The sequence below is a fragment of the Natator depressus genome, chromosome 21 (genome assembly GCF_965152275.1).
Source record: "Natator depressus isolate rNatDep1 chromosome 21, rNatDep2.hap1, whole genome shotgun sequence".
In the NCBI taxonomy this organism is placed as follows: Eukaryota; Metazoa; Chordata; order Testudines; family Cheloniidae; genus Natator; species Natator depressus.
The window spans coordinates 4,329,934-4,347,085 of record NC_134254.1 but is presented as its reverse complement, the minus strand read 5'-3'; the positions used below and the strand labels follow the sequence as shown (position 1 = coordinate 4,347,085).

Genomic DNA, 17,152 nt, shown 5'->3' with positions numbered 1-17,152 from the left:
CAGCACTAGTGCAGATCCTTGGGGAGCCCTACTATTTATCTCTCTCCACTGTGAAAACTGACTATTTATTTCTACCCTTTGTTTTCTGTATTTTAACCAGTTACTGACCCATGAAAGGGCCTTCCTCTTATCCCATGACCCCTTAGTTTTCTTAAGAGCCTTTGGTGAGGGACCTTGTTAAAGGCTTTCTGAAAATCCAAGCGTACTATATCCACTGGATCACCCTGTTGACACCCTCAAAGAATTCTAATAGATTGGTGAGGCGTTTCCCTTTACAGAAGCTGTGTTGACTCTTCACCAACATACTGTGTTCATCTATGTGTCGGATAAGCCTGTTCTTTACTAGAATTTCAACCAATTTGACTGGTAGTAAAAAATTAGACTTACTGGCCCATAATTGCCAGAATCATGAGATTTTTATGTATGGGACTTGTGTGTCAAACAAGCCCAGTCAATTGTTTTGGGTCAAAACCAAGCAAAATTAAATGGTTTCAAGTTAAATTTTGTCTTTGAACCTCAGAACTTTAACTGAAGCTCTGAGAATGAGAACCCATGTAAAATGGAACCCCCTCCAGACTAAAAGTAATGTGTTTTACTTAGACTTCGGGAAACACTTTCTTGATACAGGCCCAGTCCTGCTTCCATTGACTTCAGTGAGAGCAGGGGCAAATCCTCGGTTAGGCAGTGATAAGGTCCATAATACTGTTAAGCAAATGAACTAGCATAGATCACAAAACAAACTGAGCTACAAGGAAATTAACATTAAATCCTATTCCGTAGCAAGATGGCTGGATTAGAAGAGGCAACAGGAATTGCCAGGGATTAACACATTTATGACTCAATATTTTGCTTTTTTTCATGTTACATTTTGCATTATTTGGAAAAGCTTTTTTTTTTTTTTTTTTTTTTTTTTTTTTTTTTTAAAAAGAGGGAGAGATGGTATCAGATTAGCCAGAGGATGCTTGTCAACTGTCATTTGCAGCTTTAAGTAAGAGAGATGTAAGTAACTACAAGAATTGCCAGGTGAAGAAAGTAAACTTCTACTCCAAACCCCTGAAGTAAGAACAATCAGACACACAAAGAGAGCACCTTTGTATTCCACTTTATGGGGTTGTTCGCGTGCTCCCTATTGTAGGTTGCTTACGAAGGCTAGAAGCTGCACAAACTAGTTTCTTACCGTGGGACCCCAAAATTAGTCTTAAATGTCACAATTAGGGTGACCCGGTGTCCTGTTTTCGCCCGGACACCCAGTTGAAAAGGGACCCTTGTGGCTCCGGTCAGCACCGCCAACCAGGCCGTTAAAAATCCGGTCAGCGGTGCTGCAGCGCTAAGGCAGGCTAGTCCCTACCTGTCCTGGCTGGCACCGCGCTGTGCCCTGGAAGTGGCCAGTAGGTCCAGCTCCTAGGAATGGGGCCATGGGGCTCTGCACGCTGCCCCCGTCCCGAGCCCCGGCTCTGCACTCCCATTGGCTGGGAACCAGCCATTGGAAGCTGGGGTGCCTGCGGGCAAGTGCAGTGCGTGGAGCCTCCTGGCCCCCTCTTCCCCCGCCTAGGACCTGGACCTGCTGGCTGCTTCTGGGGCACAGTGCAGTGTGTCAGGACAGGCAGGCAGGCAGCCTGCCTTAGCCCCGCAAGCTGCGCCATTGACCAGGAGCCACCCAAGGATAGGAAACTAAAAAATTCTGGCGTTCTAGTTTCAAACAACTTTTCATTTAGAAATTGAAGCTTATTATAGTTTTAAAAAATGATCAAAATGGAAGTGTTTTGAAATCAAAATGGAATGTTTCCATTGACCCAACCTTTTTTTTTTTTTTTTTAATTTGGATTTTCAGTTCGCAGAAGTTTTTGAGATTTTGACCTTTCATCCTGTTTTCAGATGGGAAATTATTCAAAATATCTAAAATTTTCTTGGCACAGGAAAACTGTTTCCTTTCCAGCTCTAATGCTAGGTATTGAAAATCTGGCTTGATGCACATTCAGCTGATAGATCTCAACTCACCAGCCTAAATCCTAGATCACCCTGGGGCAGGGGCAGTTTCTGTGTTATTTGTTTGTACAGTGACTAGAACAGTGGGACCCCAATCCCTCTCTGGGGTGCCTAAGCACTACCATAATACAAATAATCATCAGTTTCCTGTCACCAGACGTTTCAACAAGGAGGGTCATTGGCACCAAATATGATTTTTTTTTGTGATGTGGATGCTTGGGGCCTAAATTATAATGAGTGATTCTGGTTGCTCAACATGAGAGATCTTTGAAGGAACCTGACTTGCAGTACATCTGAAAAATGGGACCCTTTCAAGTTGGGTATCCAAAATCACTATTCACTTTAGGAAACACAGGCCTTGTCCACCAGGAGTCAGACTGACACTCATATAGACCACCAACCAGCTACCGGATGGTGGTAACTTTCAACCACTGCCACCCTGGGGCCAAATGAGAAGCGGGGAGCTCCATCTGCAAAAATCAATCCAGCTCCCGCCCAACTTTCTAGCACCGACTCCTTAAAACAGAGTTTCCCAGTGGCCTACAATCCCTTGAGCATGTTTTATTTTTTTAAACAAGTTACAGAACATGCTCCCAAGCCCTTAAAGAGCAGCTGCCTTTGTCTCTTCTGGAGGATTAGTTCTAGCATATCCCAGCCCATGACAATCTGTGACCACCTCAAAGTCAGAAAATTTATTTGATGGAACTGATGTACCAGAACAGCTCACGCCACACAATTTCTATGCCTTGAAAAGCCCCGTTACCCAAGACCTTGCATCAGAACATTATTACATCCTGAGTAGACAAGCAAATAAGGGCTCCAAATCCTTTCTTCAGCTGAGCTCAAAAGTGTTTGCAGACTCCCCGTCGTTGCTATGTGAATTTAAAGCTTGCACAGACCAACTGCTACTGCATAAGCACGAAGCGCTGCCCCTGCTCCCCAAGGCTCTATGTCTACCAGCCTAAACAAAATAGAACATAGCACATTGATCCGAGAAGATCCCATCATCTCTGCTGGAGTTAACCCAGCAATAGTGGTAGAAAGCTCTAAGGTTAGGTATTGATCAATGGTTGATAAGAGAAAAATTCTGTAATGGAACTTTTGTTGCTGTACCACAGTCCAGGTAAAGCATTATTGACAATGCAAATTCTCCCTCCGCCCCCACAGTGAATTACACCTTCGCACACCTGCAAGGTAAACAAATATCAAACCCATTTCATAGACAGGAAAACGGAGAAGCACCACAAAGAGCCAGATGGCAAAGTGAATTCAGTGTCAGATTGCCAACTGTTCTGTACCCACAGCTGGGGCCAAGTTTCGAAAAGAGCTCAGTTCCCATTTAGGCACATAAACACCAGCCAGATGTTGGCAAATGCTCAGCACCCCCCCTGCCTAACTCTTTTAAAAAATCAGGCCCCAGATTTGCATCCCAAGCCCTGACGAAAACTCTGGCACTTGTGTCTTGACCAAAGTCTCACACTGGCAGACCAAAGAATGGAACCCAGAAGTTTTGACTCTGGTCCCTGTCTCTAACCCTTTGACAACAGTGCTTTTGAAAGAGAAATTCAAAAACACCAGGAGAAATGGATTATAGTGTTTGGGTGCTGGAGTAAAAGACGACGTCTGCGTCTCTAACTCAACAAGTTAGTGGTTCCTCATACCTTTGTGCACTTCGATAACCTAAGAGCCCATACCATCCACTTGCATACTTCTCATCACAAAGTCAGATGACTGAGACACCTGTAGGATAGATAAGCTCACTGAGGCCTCCCTTCCTGAACAATTGGAGTGAGGTTATTTTGGGTCCTCCATCCTAACTGGAGTGAGAATTTGAGATTAGATGTTGCAATGGGGAGACTTGACTGTGTTATAACATCACGCCAGCACGATGCTTGTAATACAAAGATTGTGGTATACTTTATCCCAAGTGTCCAACAGACCAGACACACTCAGTTTCTAACTCCAGGTCCAACTAATCTGTCAAGGATGGCAGCTCATGAAATTATCAATGTGTAATAAAGTGTTTTTAAAACTTACTATGAATACACTCTCCCCATCCTCCCCCACTTTTTAAAGTTTATATTAAAAATAGAGGACATTCACTGGCAAAAAAGTATGTTAAAACATTAATGGCTGTGACAAACCAGCAAAAGGCAGGAAATTTGAGTATGAGGCCAATGCTCCATCCTGCACTCTTGCCATTGTGCCTTTCAGGGTATTTGGCAGCTGCATGAGTTCAAGAGACAGCTTTCCATCTCTCTCTGTCCTGCTAATTCCAGCAGATCTATCTAGCCTTCAAGAACAAAAGTACCTGATACATCTAAATCATATTTACTGACTCTACTACCTTATAAAAGCAGCCAAAATGCTGCAGGTTCTGTACCTATTGCTGCTTTTGTAGTATTCTTTAAGAAGCAGGGAGCCTTGGAGTTCAGTGAAGTGATTTTGTTTAACCATTTTAACAGTGCTGCAAATGCTCATGACTTTATCAGGAGACACAGTGTGACAGTCTATACCATTGTGTTCACCACTTTTATAAGACTATGATAAATGTTATACAAAGTATGCCTTGTGAGGTATCATTTGAAAAGTCATAATCTGCTGAACATTATTGTCCCAGTAAAATAAGTGTACCAATATTGTAGGTGAAGTTACAAGATTCTACTATGTATCATTGCTGTAATGTGCTCCAAGTTTAAGAAAAGCAGGCCCATACCAGTTTCTCAGAAACTAAAGAGAGATCAACACCCAGTCAGGTGTTAAAAGACTATCCCCTGTTTAAGCGGCCAGTCTCCAGCAGGGGAAAGGTGTGAATAAGAATTAAATTCCATCACAAGGACAGTTCAGACCTCATGTGCACCCAAGACTGCTTGTCACCTGCACCCCAGCTGGGGGTAATCCTCAAAGAGGGGAGAGTGGTATAAGAATGAGAGAGAGGGGCCTCCAAATCACCTCTCTCCCCCTCCATCTTTACTCATGGCAGCTAAGACACTCAAAAAACAAAGAAAGCATCACTGAACTGGGAGAAACGTGATTCTGGCTGGAAGGCTTTTCAGCCAGTACAGACTGCTGTAAACATATGGTGAGACAAAACCTTTTTTGCTTTTAAGTTCACTTAGCTTGTTAAATTATTAGCAGGCCATTTTACTCTTATTTCTTTTGTAACCAATCCTGGCTTTTAAAATCTCTTTTTCTGTAGTTAATAAACTGATCTTATTATTTAATCTTAACCAGTGTATTTGGATGAGAGTGTGTGGAATACTCCATTTGGGATAACAAGGCTAGTGCATATCAATTTCCTCTGATGAAATGATGGACTTTTGATGAGCTTGTACTGTTCAGAAGGATACCGAGCAGTATAAGACATGCATTTCTGGGGGACTGGGACTAAGAATTTGCAGGTGTCGCCCTGTATGTAAATTCATGAGTGGCTGACAAGAGCATTCATGTTACATAGCAGAGTGTTTTTTGCATGCTGAAGGCTGCATGAACAGGCCAGGAGTGGATGTTCTCACAGAAAAGCAGTGTAAAAGGCATCCTAAGCTAAAGAATTGAGGGGACAGCTGTTCAACAGTCCAGATTGTACCTTGGGTAATGTCACACACATTATTTGATGGTTTTCTTTTAAAAAGTCCCAGCTCCTGGAGTCATGAGAATCTCAGATTTCCTTATTTTTAAAAGTAGGTTTCTAGCCTCATGATTACAGAGAAAGGCTGGTAAAGTTGAATTCCACAGCCTCAGAAACCCGGAGGCAAATAAAAAGAACACAATCTTTTAAAAACCTCATTTTTAAGCCAATCTCAAAACTTTGAGGGGCCATACCCATTATTTTTGAGTGCTTAAGGTTAGCAATGCTTCATACACAACATGATAAATTAACTGGATTTAATATCTGTAACCTTAAGAGCATCCCAGTGCCAGAGGGCAAGGGGCTCATTGGTACTAGGTAATGAGTTTCAGCTGGCCTGACCAATTCAGTATATCCCAACTGATTAGGGTTACAATCTGTATCTCAAATGTAACATGGCACTGGAAAACTCACTGACCATTACTAGTCGTGCATGATGAATGTATGTGGCGTGTATTAAGAGTTATGGATATTTGCTTAGGCAAAGAAGGCAAGGGAGGCCAGCCCACTGGTGCTTCCGTGGGAGGCCCTGACTGAGAGAACATCAGCCATGGCAGAACAAAGACTGGTAAGAAACCTACCTTGAACAAAGACTGTAGCCGAGAGCTACTGCAGCAAAGCATTATAAGGCATTCAGGGTGGATAGTTCTCCGAAGACATCCATGCAATGTGCAGCGGCAGTCAAAAAAGCAAACGGGATGTTAGGAATCATTAAAAAAGGGACAGAGAATAAGACGGAGAATATCTTATTGCCCTTATATAAATCCATGGTATGCCCACATCTTGAATACTGCATACAGATGTGGTCTCCTCATCTTAAAAATGATATACTGGCATTAGAAAAGGTTCAGAGACGGGCAACTAAAATGATTAGGGGGTTGGAACGGGTCCCATATGAGGAGAGATTAAAGAGGCTAGGACTTTTCAACTTGGAAAAGAGGAGACTAAGGGGGGATATGATAGAGGTATATAAAATCATGAGTGGTGTGGAGAAAGTGAATAAGGAAAAGTTATTTACTTGTTCCCATAATATAAGAACTAGGGGCCACCAAATGAAATTAATGGGCAGCAGGTTTAAAACAAATAAAAGGAAGTTCTTCACTCAGCGCACAGTCAACCTGTGGAACTCCTTGCCTGAGGAGGTTGTGAAGGCTTGGACTATAACAGGGTTTAAAAGAGAACTAGATAAATTCATGGAGGTTAAGTCCATTAATGGCTATTAGCCAGGATGGGTAAGGAATGGTGCCCTAGTCTCTGTTTGTCAGAGGGTGGAGACGGATGGCAGGAGAGAGATCACTTGATCATTACCTGTTAGGTTCATTCCCTCTGGGGCACCTGGCATTGGCCACTGTTGGCAGACAGGATACTGGGCTGGATGGACCTTTGGTCTGACCCAGTATGACTGTTCTTATGTTTTTATGTAGGGTAGCAGGGCATGTGGTAACAACCTCTTACTTGACCTGATTGCAGTCCCAGATTACTGATGCAGTATCTTATTCATAGGACCTCTATGCTCTGGTCTTGTCTACACACAAACTTGTATTGGTTTAACTAAATTGGTTTTAAAACACAGCTCTAGTTAAATGGATACAAATCTGTGTGTAGACTAGGCCCCTCCTTCTCCATCTTTCTCCTGCCATCTTCTTGTTAGATACTGGCATCCTTGTAGGGTTGGATTACATAGGACTCCTACCATGGTAACCAAAGACCTGAGCCATGGAGCTGCCACCTTCTGTCTAGCTTACATGTTGCTGCATGTTGTCCCAATGCCAAGGGCAGCTACCGCAATGCGTATCAAGCTACATCCTGATGACACAAGTGAGTCTACTTAGATCAAAAACTGCAACAACTGATGCATTTGGAGAAATCTCTTACACACATTTGTTCCCCAACTCACCAAGCCTGGATAGAACATAGGTAACTTGATCCAAGCTGAGTTGGGCCCTGATGGCAGCTTTTGGAATAAATCAAGGTAGAGACATTTTCTTGAAAGTCTCCTCATGTAGAAGAGCAAGTGAGTAATCAGTGACACACTGCCTGAGAGACTTCCTGTTTTCTCCAGCATTACTGGACTTCCTGACACAAGGTAAAGGGCAGTCAGAGCTCTGTAGCTTGACACTGATCAGTAGCTGCTGCTGAATGAATTAAAATTGCTGTTCCCAAAGGGTGGTAATTGCCAGTCAGGAGCTGAAAACTATAATAAGCTGTTTCCTTTAGCTCTCGATGATGCTATGGAGAGTAGCCTCTCCCTGGACCATTAGCCTGCCTCCCTCCAAGGTCTGTGCTGGGAAAATGAAGGCTAAAAAAGCCCTTCCTCAAGTGGTATGGGGTTTGGACGTGCCTCTGTAACCTACTGGGCAGTGCTTTTTACACTTCCTCTTCTGTGCAGGTCCACAGAGGACATGAGGCTGTTACAGCCACAGCTACGGACCCTGACTCTTTACCTCAAGCTGCAGCAGCTCATGGTTTTGTCTCTGGAGGTCTCCAGTTCGTTCTCTGGTGTTTGTCATGCTAGCAGCCCTCATGCATCCATTTGGATCTTGGCAATAGCACTTTTGGGTCACCCTGATGGGTCCAAGGCTGGATGTGCTCACTATCCTGCTGCCTGGGGTGCTCAGAAGCCAGGCACTGCACCACACCAAGGCTCACTCCAGCTTGCTAAAAAAAACATTGTCCCCATAAACTCAAGCGACATGCTGGCCCTTATGAGCTTTGTACTGGATGTACTGACTTGTAACCAGCAGGCTGCTCAGAGGACCTGGACTGCTAGCATTGAGTTTGTGTTTGTTGTACAAATGTGGTGGTGGTGGGAAAAAAAAAAAATCACAGAGTGACAGACTTTCCGAACAGCAAACACTGAAAGTTTTATAGGGTCAAACCCTTAGGCCTAGGCCACACTAGAAAAAGTCTGTATCAGCAAAACTTCCTAGTGTAGACTCAGCTTATGCTGGCAAACAAGAGCTATGTCAGATATAGCTTATACCAGTGCCCCAAACAAAATAAGCTATACTGACAAAAAGTGCTGGGATGACTGTATCTACACTAGGACTTCTGTCAGTATAGAAATGTCTTAAGAAACCACCCCCCAACTCTCATGATTATACCATCAAATGTTTAAAGTGTAGAACTGGCATTAGCTTCATTTAACCAGCTGGGATCCAGTTGTGAAGTGCTGGTTGGCTCCCACCTCACCTCAAAACAGCAGCACTCCAGGTCTGAGCAAATGTTTCTCTTAACACTCACTAACAGAGGATGGGGATGCATAATCTCACCAGGCTGCGAGGAAGGAAACTTTCCTTTCCTGTTTAACTTTCGGTGCTGAAACAACTGTTGTCTCGCTCGCAGTTTGGAGTGGACCCCCACTTGCTCCACTCTGCCATCCCTTGGAGGCTTAATGCGTGAGCCTCTGGGTGGAGCAACTCCTGCCTCTCCCTCTGCAGCTCACTCCCAGAGCATCTGGTTGTTTCATTAATGAGCCATAAGAAAGGAGCAGCAGCGGGAGGGCGAGGTGAGAGGTCAACGTAATATTTACCCAGACAGCACCTTTCACTTTTGCATGGCGGGGAAGTGACTTCAAAGCAAAGGAAGGGCTGCGAGACACATCCTGGGTCTGCTGGGGGGGGGCTGTGCTCACATTAACACAATAGAGCCACTTCCATTCCAGCTCCTGGCAGGCAAGGGAGGCTCCAGGATCTTTGGCAGTGCTTCCAAACCTCTGGTCCATAAGCCAGTATAGCCCCCTCAGACTGTTAGGAGTCTGTCTATCCTTCCCTCTCTAGTGCCACTTCTTGGCCTCCTGATCTTCCACAGAAGCCCTAGCCCGCCACAGGCAACCATGCAGCTTGGGCTGCTGGGCCCCAACTCCAACCCTCCTGAACACCCTTCATTTCAGAGCAGTTTGGATTTTGGGGCTAAAACCCATTTCTGCAAGCCACCCAGGCTCTAGGCAGGTTAGAGTGCGCAGCGATGGGTGGGAGGCTGGGGGAGCTGGCAGGAGTAGTCAGGATCTCTGGAGAGCTTGGAACTCCCATTGATCTCCAATACACTCACTGCAATTCTCCAAGGTAGACAAGAGGCTGCCCCACAAAAGGGCCTGTTCTTCAGGGCAACATTTTAAATGCACCCTAATGCCACAGGCCACGCTGTGTGTGAAACCAACATAGAAACGAGTGGCTAGGATGGGGACATGCCACAGGTAGGATTTTTAATTTCCAGGCAGAGATATCTCATTTGGTGACTGACCCTGTGCTACTGAGCGATGTGTTTGTACATCAAACCTTTTACGAACACACTGCTAAGTTAGCGTGCTTGTGCTTACAACAGGAGGACTCCTGGGTTCTATTCCTGGCACTACAATGCCTTACTGTGAGAAGACACCCTCACACTGCCTCAGTTTCCTGATCTGCAAACCAGAGGTGGAATCTACCTGTCTCCTACAGCTGTAGAGGAGAAGCTTAATACGTGTAAAGCACTTTCGTATTGGATAAAAAGGATGAGAGAAATGCCAGAAATTGTTAACAGTGTCTAAGGCAAATCATTGCTTTAACATCATCCTCCAGGGTATCACGCTCTGAGTCCCACCCTCAAACCTTTCAGTGCCTTGCAAACACAGGACGAGCTCTGTCAAAATCAAGATGCCCAGCCACCTAGCACTACTCTTCACACAAAAGCCACTTGGAACGTCACAGAGACGGTGGGGATAGAACGGACATCCTCGCATTCCAAAGGCACAGGACATTATCCCTTCAGCTCAAGGAGAACCTCCATTAGCTCTTAGCACCAAAGGGCCTATGACACATAGCTGTGTAACTCCAATTCCATCCAGCTGGGCAATGGTGAACACACACGTATAATGGCATTTCACCTGGGTGGATGCTGGCTATGTTGGGATAAACCCAATGGTTTGGCTATTCCTGCACAGACAGCAAGCCGCTGCCTATATTCCCGCTACAACAAAGTGGGCATATTCACCTGAGCGACCCTTAATCGCCTCTGTAGATTGCTAGTGCTCTTCAGCCAAGGGACTGGAGAGCAGACCTCCTTTGCTTTCCTGTTGCAGCGGAACAACCTACATCTGCACTGGGCAGGATGGAGGGCTTGGCTGACAGGGCTCAGCCCAGCTCACTATCACTCTTCCTTTTAAGATGATCTGGACTTTTTTTTTTTTTATATAATGTGACTCTGATGCCTTTTATCTCCTGCTCTGAATGTAATTTTAGCCCAGGCAAAGCAGGATTAAACTTTCATAACATGATACATTTATCTCGCTTTTCATCCCCTCTTCCCCCGCTCCCTTCAATTTCACCCAACGAGAAGCACAGATTACACTGAGAAATATGAGAAGGGATATATCAGATCAGAACAAGGGAGGCCACTTTTTTCTCAGCACCCCGTCTCTGGCACGTACCATCCCATGGAGCAGCCAGAATCACCATTTAGCCAGCAAAGTTAGGCTAACAATATTTCTCAACCCCACTGAAATACAAGGCTGGATTATAACTCACAGAAAAGACCCAACAGAGAACACACAGCGGAAGATTAGATTAGAGAGATACATCACTGACATATGGTATGCTCGCTTATTTCATCTTACTTTATTTATTTATTTTCAAGTCTTGCCCGAGCAATTTTACCACCACCTGAGAACATCTCACCACTGCATTCAGGCCACAGCACGTGAGGCAGAAAGACAAACCATGCTGAGGAGATTCCAAGAGCACCTCTCTCCTGGATAAAGGGGGTGTGGGTTGGATGAGTGTATGTGGGGGGGGGGGGAATCAGCTACAGCCAATCTGATTTTAATGTTTTCAAAAATTCCCAGATAAGTCTTCCTGCCTCCCCCAAAAGTTCTGTTTCCAGTAACAGGTAGGTCTCAGCAAAATGGTGGGTCAAATCAAACTGTCAGTGGGTGCTGCTCATCTTAGTGTCTCCTTTCACCATATGGGACCAGTGGCATTTTAGTGATTTCCCAAGTTAAATTTGGTGACAGCTCGCTGTCCCCTCTTTTTTGAAACCCCCACAAAAGCAGCTGTTTAGTACCTTTCAGCCAGAACTGCAGGAACCCCCCTCTAGTGGAGTGAGATGGTATTTCAGGTGGCCCACAACCCATTCTCATTCGCTCTTTGAGCAATAACTGTATCGTAGAAAATTCAGTCCCACTCAGACTCACAGCCCAGCCTGGGGATGCATTACTTTGACTAGCTCATGAATTGCTACTGCTGTTTGGCCTGAGCGGTTCCCAAACTGCTTAGGCCAAAGGTGGATTTGAACGAAGCATCCTGGTGTAGAGAGGGGAGGAGATGAGTGGGAACGAGAGTCAAATGACGGAGCGGGAGAGCACAACTTTCATTCTCAGTTTGTTCGATAAAGATAGTTTAAAAATAACCCAGAACTAAACCGACAATAAAATCCCTTTGCAAAGCAAAAGCAGGATGGCTTTTTAGGCAGGTTTTTAACCCCCAGAAGCCTGGATTTGAGAACGAGGCTCAAGCCACAAGTGACATAAGTCTGATGTGCTCAATTCAGCCTTTTGCCATAGATCTATTTCCTTAACAAACCTGATTCCCAATTCTGAAACAAAACTGGGTTGGTGTAAGGGGTTCGCATGGAACAGCAGCCTTGCTGCAGGCTAGCGCAGCAGAATGCTTGGGGACAGCATCCCTGCCACATGCCTTTCTCTTCAAAACACCCCAATAAATATATATTTTCCCTTTAGCTACAGAGAAAGAATACAAATATAAAATCCTTTTAGGCAGCAGCAGCCTCCACTTCCCAGGTCAATATATTGCCTGGATTCTTCTTGCGTTCCCAATTTCTCTTCTGTATCCTGAAGCTGTCTAACAACTACTCTTCACAGAAAAAGAACTTTCCACTGCCTCAGCCCAAAATGCCTTTTAGTCTTGCAGACAACTGAGGTTAGATCTTATGGAGGCAAAGAGGGCAGAAGAGGGAAGATGCATGGTTCTAAGAAGCCAAGGAGTAAGTGGACATACTCAGGTCACATGTAGGATGCTCTTGGCCATAATCGTAAAGGCACTAGGGATCCAGACTGTGGCCAAACCCTAGGAAAAAAAAACTTGATAGTACCCCCACACACACACACCCCCGCCGCTTCCCCTCTTGTCCTTTGTTGTCCTCGGAGCCTCTTAGCCAAGCTGGTTAAGAGATTAACACTCTAAAAACCACATTTACTCTAATTAGCCATGAAATCTTTGTAACTAAGTGAAAAATGTTTCCCTTGAGGGATTTTGTCCATTCATCACTGTTTGAATTGCAGGGGAGGCAGAGAGAGATGGGGGGAAAGGGAAAAAAAATTAGAAAATTCAGACCTAATGAATTAATAGCAGAATGCCCAAAGGGGAAGTGGACTACAACTATAAAATGCAAGCAGCTCAAAGGGATGATTCGGAATTATTTCTAGTTAACAGACTGTAACACAACGCTCCGGTCTCTCTATGATTTGGGTAGCTTGGCTAGCAGTCCCTGGATCTCTCATTGGTAGTGCTGGACAGAAGTACATTGTGCCCCTCAGGCTATGTGTACAGACAGCTGTGTGCGACTACACCAGGAGACAGCTGGGTAAGGAGGGAGATAGGCTAGAAACAGCCATCAGTCCCCTTGCACCGGATTTTTAATCATTATTTTACTACGGGAAAGCATTAGGAAAGGGCTGGGGTGGGAGGAGAAGCAGGGAGAAAATCTTGCCACAGCTTAGATCCATAAATATTTCATATCACCAGCATAAGAACGATTATATTGCTGCCAGCTCCTTTTTTGTGTATTTTAGACGTCTCACCGCCTTCCACTTTCTCCCCCGTTTGTGTGTTTCTTGTAACAGGCCCATGAAATAAAGATTAGCTGAATAATCAAGAGTGTTTAGAAACGTGAAAGGGCCGGTCTCCGGAGCACCACAGGCTCAGGCTCACCACTCTCAATCCCCCGCACCCCCACCCCCTTAAGAATGCCAGAGACAGAAGAAGGAAGCAAAAAAAAACAAAAGCCCCCAGGCTGGAATGGGAAGGTTCAGGGAGCAGGGTGGATGGGCACAGAGCTTGCTGTTCCTCAGAGAAACGGATCGCTAGAACAAATGTGAGAAGAGGGGACGTTCTCCACCACTACCCCATTACATGTTTATTGTTCAAGTTGCACTGGGCCAATTAAAACAACTTGATCAGTGCAGCATTTGGACTGAAGCATGGGTGTGGATGTGGGCATTTTTCTGCCTGTGATGGATTTTACCTTTACCTGCTAAACCAGGCCTCTCCGAACAAAGATACTTCGAGAAGTAACCTGGCAACCTTTGGCATGCACCATGTTGGCACAAAAGAGTAGGCCTGGCATTTCCCCTGGAATCTTTCCTCCACACAAACCCTGCAGCACCCAGTCCTTATCTCCCAAGCAGCATGCAGGCTCAGTGGAAAGATTCCTATCACCTGAGTACACTAGTGCTAAAATCCACCCAAGCCGTTGGGTCATTCCCTCACAACTTGCTCCAGGATTCAACTGCACAGAGTTTCCACAGCTGGCCTGGAAATGCTGAGGCTCTGAGGGGCCAGTCAACAGGAACCCTCATGCACAGCATGAGAGTCACATGGCTTCCTGAGACACCCCACAAACGGCTCCCAATGTCATTTCCATTTAGCTGCTTTGCAAGCCAATTTGTCACATACCAATGTGATTTGCTGGAGAGAGTTAAAGAGCACAGGGCAGTTGGAGTAGCTCTTCTCCACTGTCACAACATATACCCAGGTGTACAGTGGCCAGAAGCGATTGTTTTTTTCCTCCTGGTATCTAACCGCAGTGGGGGAAGTTCAGGTTGTTCTGCTGAGGAGCAGGGGAGAGTGGAGGGTTAACAGGACGAGTAACACAGGGTCTGATGAAAAGCACCGGGAGAAGCTGTTCCTATCGTGTTTGTGGATTCCGTGCGGATTCTAAACAGCATCTGTTACCTGTTCCCACTGCACAAACTTGTTATAAGCCAGGGGGAAACTCCACAAATAATTACCTCCAATAAAGATATAAAGGCAATGAAGAGTAAATTGGGTTACTTTATCTTCCTGCAACGAGCACAGCAGAGTGGTTAGGAGAGCTGAGTGAAGTGCTGTATTTTGCTATACAAGCCATTTCACAAGAGAAATTGTACATTTTAGTTACTCTTTAGCTGAACCGTTTTTCCAAAATCAAAGCTATTTCGTTCGGCTCCCTGAACCGCTCTTAACTATGCTATTGCACGCAGAGTGAACGGGAAATGGGCCAACGACAGCAGCGGAGGTAAATTATTTTATAAAAGGGCTAAAATCTCTGTGTTTGGGGGGGAAACCCCCTCTGTTCTGAAGAGGGCACAGATTCTCCTTGAGGCAGCCGGCTCTCAGCTGCGGAAGTAGGTCATTTGACTTAACTTTCAGAGACATGGGTATCAATGGGGATGGCCAGCGAAGGAGAGCGGAGTCTATCTCCCAGAACTCAGCTACGAGCTTTCAGACCGAATCATTTCGCCACTGAAAGGCCAAGAGCTAGACAAGTAATGGGGGAAACCCCTTAGCAATGGGGTTTTGTAGCATCGTCCCCTGCTACTGCTGCACCCTCTCTCAGCGCTGAGACAATACCCTGAACTACCGATCACACATGCACCATTGCCCACTTACTAAATCCCCCCCTTAACGCTAGCCTAGGACACTGGTCTGAACACAGAATTATTAACTCAACCTCGGTCGCCCCAGCCCCACAAAGCATGGACATAAGAAAGGTTGGCACTGGGCTATTCTAGGTTACACGGGGGCACGAAGTCGAGAGGACAGTGGGCGTAGATGTCCTGTGCACAGAGACAAGCCTCCCTTACAATTACACATGGGCCAGCCGAACAATTCAGGGTTTGATGGGATTGAGGAACACACACACAGAGAACCTCGGATTTCTCTGGAGAAAGCCCAGACTGATTCACTTCTAACCCCCTGCCCACCCGGCTTCCACGAGAGATTTTTGCAGCATTTGGGAGTTTTCATGGGAACACTTTTTGGTATTCGGGAGCGCTGGGGAGGGGAGGGGAGGGGAGGGGAGGGAAGTCTCTCCTTGTCAATGGCAACGTTTTGGTTGCTTGCCTCCTCTGATGCACTTCCTCCCCCCAGATCGTGACCGCCTGGGAGAAAAATGAAGCCGCTGAGATTCAAGGAGGAATGCAATCCATGTACAGAATAGCTAAACTAAGCCAAAATAACGGAGAACCTAAAAGGGAGCGTGGGGTGGGGTGAACCGAAGGGCTCGCTTGATGTCTCTTTATTGCCAGTGGATGAGGAAGCGGGGCAGGATGCTGCCCCCAGGCACACTCCGCTCCAGAGATGCGGGTTCCCAAGCGCACTGTCTGGAAAGACAAACATGTCACTGAGGCTTCCAGCCTAAGCCACGCAGCAACACATGGGGCTGGAGCCCCTCACGCTGGCACACGTTACACGTCCACAAGGAAGTGGCTGGAGTCCTCTACGGGGGGGGAGCATCTCCCTCAGTCCCTCCGATCCAAATGCATTGTGTGATTGTATCAAATGACACGGGGGGACTCTTGCACCCCGGAGATGCATGCAGAACACCAGGGGGGCAGGCGAAGGGTCAAGGCACAAGCCCCCCTTTTGCCAGCCCCGGCGTGATGACTTACCAAACCTCAAGGTCCGCTCCCGTCCGTCTCCTTGGGGGGCGGACAGCCTCCCCGCCGCGCCTCCTCGGAGTTAGGGACAGGTGATCCACCCGGCCCCCCGCTGCGTGTACATCCACCGCAAGTCCCCAGCTCCCGATCTGTATTCCTGCTGCAGGCTCCCCGCTCTCCCCGGGATCCGCCGCTTCAGGCAGCCCTTGCTCTGAACCCCGGTGCGGCCGGCTGCCCAGTTACGGCCGTGCCGAAACGGTCCCGATTCCTCGCCTTTGCCCACCTCGCCCTCTCCCCGGACATGAGCCACCGCGGGCTCCCCGCCTGCCCTGCCCCGCTCCCCGGCTGCGGGGAGCTGCTGTCCCCTCTCCCGCGCCCTGCGAGCCGAATTTCCCAGGAACTGCGGGCTCCTTCCCGCAGCTCCTGCCTGGCACTGGAAGCTCATCCCCCCATCAGCAGCAGCAGGCTGGCTGGCTGGCTGGCGGGCGGCTAAAGCCTGCCTCCCTGTATTACCATGGAGCTCATTAACATACCGTCCCTGGGCTTAACCCTTCCCCGGCCGAGCCCCGGGCAAGGGGGCACCCCGGCTCGCTCCCTGCGGGGACGGCGAAGAGAAACCGGGCTGGGAATTCGGCCCGGCGCCCAACGAGACCCGCCCGCACCCGCCAGCCCGGCGCCGCCGGGAACCCCCGTCCCCGCGCCCGGGAAACCGCGGCGGACACCGGGGCTGGGCCAGTTTGTAAAGAGCATTCCAAGGCCCCAGGAACTGCAGCCGGGACAGGCACCCCGCAACCTGCCTGGTTCACCCCCGCCTGCCGGCGCCGGCCGCTCAGACCCTTTCGCCCATAAGGGGGCAGGTGTTATTGGGGGGAGCTGCAGCTGCGTTTACATTTTATCTTCTTAAC

General features: G+C 47.0%; 1 protein-coding gene across 2 annotated transcripts in view; it reads right to left on the bottom strand.

Annotated features, from left to right (window-relative positions):
- Positions 1–16,698, bottom strand: part of PLXNA2 (plexin A2) — a 312,031-nt gene extending 295,333 nt beyond the window's left edge. For both annotated transcript variants that reach the window (XM_074936273.1, XM_074936274.1), the window contains exon 1: positions 16,260–16,698. The gene's annotated coding sequence lies outside the window, so the exon portion shown is untranslated. The remainder of the gene's footprint in view (positions 1–16,259) is intronic.
- Between the last annotated feature and the right edge of the window lie 454 nt (positions 16,699–17,152).